The 5,729-nt window shown below is 32.0% G+C and overlaps 1 long non-coding RNA gene across 1 annotated transcript; it reads left to right on the forward strand.

Moving 5' to 3' along the window:
- Positions 1-3,054: 3,054 nt before the first annotated feature.
- LOC145634722 (uncharacterized) lies at positions 3,055-4,939 on the forward strand. Its single transcript, XR_014113512.1, has 2 exons — positions 3,055-3,277; positions 4,027-4,939. It is a non-coding gene; the product is annotated as an uncharacterized LOC145634722 (long non-coding RNA).
- Positions 4,940-5,729: the final 790 nt, after the last annotated feature.

The raw sequence follows: 5,729 nt of genomic DNA on the forward strand, positions 1-5,729 counted from the left end.
TTTCTTCATGCTTCCTCCTCCTCTATATATAGAAGTGGGTCGTGAACAAACATTGTCACCACCATATTATTGGAAACTTCGCTTCTAATTAAACAAAAACCCTAAGTATAAAGGGAGAATAGGGCAAGGTTAACCCTTACGAGGATGGTCTATGTAACACCCTAGAAATTTCTTTCCTTTAAAATACCTATTTTTCCCCATTTTTTTAATACGAAATAGAAAAATCTAAGACATTACCGCCACCATGAAAACGACTAAGAAATTTATCAAAGACACACAGCGGAAGACTATCTTTAAAACCATTCAAAATTAGTCAATTTCTAAGTCAAAACACGGCCAACGAAAGTAAAGTCAAACCAAAGTAAAAAAAAAAAGTCAAACTACAACTTGGAACCATTGAATGCCCTTGTTGAAGTTTGGTCCAACTAAATCCAGACTCATTCTTCCTTTCTTTGTTGACCTTCCACCATAAACTTGCTTGACTAGTGAGATAAAATGTAGCAAAGTCAACTTTCATTCTTTCAAGACATCGCAAGGTCTCAAACAACTGATCCATCCGGTTAATCCAATATTCAAACTCGACTGGATCAGGCTTACCATCATATGATGGTGTGTTAAGGGATGAAAACTTTTTAAACATTGGCGCATTATCTTCCTCATTCGTATTTTTCTTTTTCCTGGAATCTTGAACTAGTTCAGCTAACAGCTAACAGCGTACTCTACATTATCGAGTCGTCCCATTCTTTCTTCGTACTCTTTTAAGGGTTGCTCCTCGTTGTTTTCCTCGTGGACATTTTCTTCATGGACCATTTCATTTCTTTTAAAAACATCGTTCTGGGTTCCTTTGGAGGCATCGGTAGTTCCCTTGTAACTTGTCATTCTGCACATCAAATGTGATTAAGAAAACTAAGAATGGAAAAATAAGCCCCTTTATCCCGTTCCTACACTCACACTCAATTCTATTTTTTTTAACATATTTTATTAGCTAGTGATCTCATTCTAAAAATCTAATCAACTCTATATATAAATGTAAAACTAGTAGGGTTTCACAGGAACAATTGCTCTGATACCACGCTGTAACGCCCCGACCTGTAATTCAGTTATTAAGAGAATCTTAGCAGCGGAATTAACCTAACACGGTCGTGACGTCACTGCCGTAAATCCCTCACGAGATTTACAAGGCAACAATCACACTTAATTAAAAAACTTGATTTATAAAACATAGTAATCTATTTATTACAAACATTATTCTTAATTTTTATAATAGCAAATCATATCTTATCACAAACTTACTTAGTAGCTTAGTCTTACTATTCAAATTAAACAACTTAAAACTATAACTACTATTAAGTGATAACTGAAAGTAAAATTCTCGCCACTACTCGTCTCCATCATCCCCAGCAGTACCTAAAACATAAAAACATAAAAACGGGTGAGCCGAAGACTCAGTAACGACCTACTCTAGTAGTGTAACATCATTTCAATTCATTTTAGTTAACAAAACATGGAGAATGGAATATCTTAAAGCATTTAATAAAATTCATATAATGTAATGATACATATAACGTTCATATTAACATGCTAGTCGCTGGCAAGTATGACATGGCGGAACGTCTTCCGCGATGGGCCGGTGCCCATAACATAGAGCAGATGTTTGACATAGTTGGGCTAATGCAGTAATGCTCCATGGGTACATGCATGACCGAGAAGTAACCTGTAAACATATACTGCCAGACGGACTAGGTCTTTCACTGTTATTAATCATGTTGTGTAACTTATACATAAGTCATTCATAGATTCATGACATACTTTCGTGAGATCCAAAGATCAATAAAACAACGTATATCAATAAAATCGTTCATATAAATCATTAGACTGAAATACATTAATAAACCCGTTCATCATCCCGCAAGTCATTAAATCCAGAGATATAAATAACTTTCAAAAATGACATCACGCTTTTATAAACACATTTCGAAGGGAATTGCGGGTACTAGCAATAGCCGTTACCTCAATTTACAGTTTGATAACCTTCATATAAGCTTTTGTTTATCATTCTCACTTAGCTCCAAGGTACGATTTCTCTTTATAAAACAAGAATTTAAAGTATCGTATTAGTAAGGAAAAATGTTAAAACTATAAACTCTTTAATTATAAAATTACTGGATTACTATTTAGTGTCAAAAACCATTTCTAAAGAGTTAATAATACAAAGTGTAAGACCATCATTTCTTATACAAAATAATTTATAGAAAATGAAGCTAAGCACTATATTTTTAAGAGTAACATACATAAGTGTAATCATTGAAAATAAAAATAAATATTGCTCTGATATTTCAAAATCATTTTATAATCACAAAAGAATTATACATCATCATTTTCTCATAAAAATAATAAGAGTTGTCTTCAAAGAGTAAGATGTCAAGCTTACTGCCAAATTAAAAGCAAGGAAAGGAGTTAACTTACTTTGGGTATATAAACAAAATAGGTTCACGAGGAGCTTTGAGAATCAATGGAATATCAATTTCTATTTATAGAATCAGGGGGTGTCAAAGTCATCATCCATGAACTCACCATGGGAGTAGTATGAAGAAGAAGAAAGAGAAGCTTATAAGTGTAATACCCCGTATTTTTAAGCCGTTTAATAATTATTAAATATGGATTTTCCAATATATTTTATCATACAAAATATTTATATGATAATTTTATATCTATATTTTATGATGATTTTAATTATACGAGCCAAGTCAAAAATTTGTCGTACCCAAATCAAATTTTCTACCGTTAATAAATTGTACCCGATTCAAACGACAAAGTACAAAATTCACTATTTATATACGAGTTCAACTCATATGTGTAGTACGCTAGTACTACACAAAAATATCTACTTCAAAATATATATATATATATAATTAAAATAAAATAAAAAATAAAAAATAAAATTTGATGTCGGCAAGAGGGGGGAAAAACCCACCCACTTGCATGCCCACTTGCCTCCTACAATTAAGAATATGGATGGCATAGTATCAAGTCACTTCTATAAATAGCCATGACTACCTCACTCCATTTCATCCTCCAAGCTCCCCTTCATACTCCTCTCTACTACTTCCTCTTCTTACTTTCTTCCTCCTACTAGCTTCTTCCTCCTCCATACTCACCTCCTTTTTAGCCTTCATCCGTGGTCTTGGGCTCCTCACGAGCACCCACCTCGCTGCCACCAAACTGCCGCCACTCGACCACCGTCGTGTCGCCACCTCCTTCCTTGTTGTTGTTGACCGTAAGTCCCAAGCTATTGCCATACTTCTTGAACTTCTATTATAGACTACTATGTCTTACTACTAATTACATACTACCTGCTAGGCTATTACTACTCACGTATTACTACTACTTATTTTGTCACTACTATAATCAATGATAACTATCAACATTCACTACTACTACTTACTACTACTACTACTTACTACTACTACTACTACTCTTATTCCACGTACTACTATTACTACCTTTCCATTTATTATTATTATTATTATTATTATTATTATTATTATTATTATTATTATTATTATTATTATTATTATTATTATTATTATTATTATATCTCTAAAACAAAAGTCATACAACCTATAATAAATTAGTGGGAAGCCGAGATACAATCTGGACCCCCACTCCTCTAGCTATAGCAAATTCTACCCTATTATTATTATTATTATTATTATTATTATTATTATTATTATTATTATTATTATTATTATTATTATTATTATTGATGTTAGTATTGTAGTTGCTGCTGAGTTGCTACTACTACAATTACTACTATCATATTAATACTTACCTACGTATCACTACTACTACTCTTATTATTATTATTAATATTATAATTATTATTATTATTATGGATAGTTAAAGATTATTTTATAAATACAAGTGTTGATAAATTGGTCATGTACAACACGTCAAAGTCGGTATTTTAAGTCCTTGTGTCTATGGGTTGAAAAGTATTTGATTAGGATTATTGGCTTGTTATAGGAGGAATTTCGGGTTTGAAATTAGGAGTTCCGTACTTGTGTGCAAGGATCAAGGTACGTACACGTGGCTAGATCTTTTAAAAAAGTGACTTTTATATGCAACGTGATTTACATGTTAATTGATTTCGAACCATGTTTAAATGTTTGTGAAATATATTTCGGTGAAACATGTTTTAAGTGTTTGATCTCAAATGTTTAATTATTTCATACGGTTGATTATAAACTTGTACTGATATTCAAGATGTTTTAAAAAGGAAGTTTTATTGTTTTAATTTATCCCGAGTATGGGATATTGGAAAGTGTATTTATCAGGATTTATTCCTTGGATCTTTGGATTTTTAACTCCCACTACGCGGAGTAAGTTGAAGACTATGGACTTTGTATGACCTAGTCTTTCCCCTTGATAGCACTATGTAAAGGAGTTACTAGCTTGGGGGGTGTGCACACTTAGATGGGAAAATGATTTATGAAAATATGGACTGATCCATCCTATTCGGAATTATCTTTGGAAAGTTGGTTATTTCGGAAATTGGTTCTTCTCACAAGTTTTTATACATGAATTTCTATTCAGGAAGGGTTTGGATAAATTATGATTTATTAAAGTTAAATCTCTTCGAAAGCATGTTTAATTAATTAAATTGATTTTACATGTCTAGCATTTGTATGTACTTAGCATTTTGGCTAATACGTATTTATTTTGTTTTGGCTTGGTTTTACTTATCATTTTGATAAGTAGATAGGTGATGGCGATCGGACAACATGAACTATATGCTGCATTGGGAATGATGGGCGGTGATCACCTAGTTTAATTTAGTATACATAGTATTAGTGGTGTAGCTATTTTGAAAGTGTATCAAACTATTATCATTACTATTATTATTAATGAAAGTTAAGTACTATTTTCCGCTGCAAAACTCTGTTAAGCCTTACGTAATCACGTGGCGATAATACTCCCATGTTACTCCCTAAAGTTGGATACTATTGTTAATATTAGAGAGTAATTTGGGGGTGTTACAATAAGTGGGAAAATCGAGTCAAGTCCCTTTGATTGATTTTGAGAATTAATAGAATTGGGAAGCAGTACCAAGGAGGTGAAATTGAAATTGGTCTTTATTACTACTTAGCTTATATAAGAAGAAAAGGTGAGTTCGAATGAAACAAAAAGCTTGATCTTATCCAAAGTTACTGCTTAGCCGTGAAGGAAGTGTTACGAAGAGGTGGGTTTCGTCTTTTCTGTGTATAAGGGCATTTGCCATTTTTTTGTGCGAGTAAGGGCATTTTGGTAATTTCACTCTCTTGAGTAAAAGAAGTACCAATTTTGATGCAATCTTTAAACATTTTATGGACCGGAAATACACTTTAAAATAATAATAAATTACTTTCCTTCAAAAATTAGCTTTTGAAATAATATAATCTTAAAATAAAATTTAAAACTAAATATTCGTTCCTGTTATAATAGAGACAAAACCTTATCTAAGCTAATAAAATAAAATTAGAGTATAATAAATCAGGTTTTAAAATCTCGGGCATTACATAAATAGAGTAAGAAAAGAAATGTTTTCAAAAACAGTTTATTAAAACAACCGCATCACAAGACTTTTCACATTTTACCTTGTTCGATAATAAAATGAAGTGAAAGATATTCATCACTAGGTTTGATTTTCGGAGAGACACATTTGGGTGTCTAAGTCGTTTCGTTCATTT

This window comes from Chenopodium album, chromosome 6 (genome assembly GCF_948465745.1).
Source record: "Chenopodium album chromosome 6, dcCheAlbu1.1, whole genome shotgun sequence".
Classification (NCBI taxonomy): domain Eukaryota; kingdom Viridiplantae; phylum Streptophyta; class Magnoliopsida; order Caryophyllales; family Amaranthaceae; genus Chenopodium; species Chenopodium album.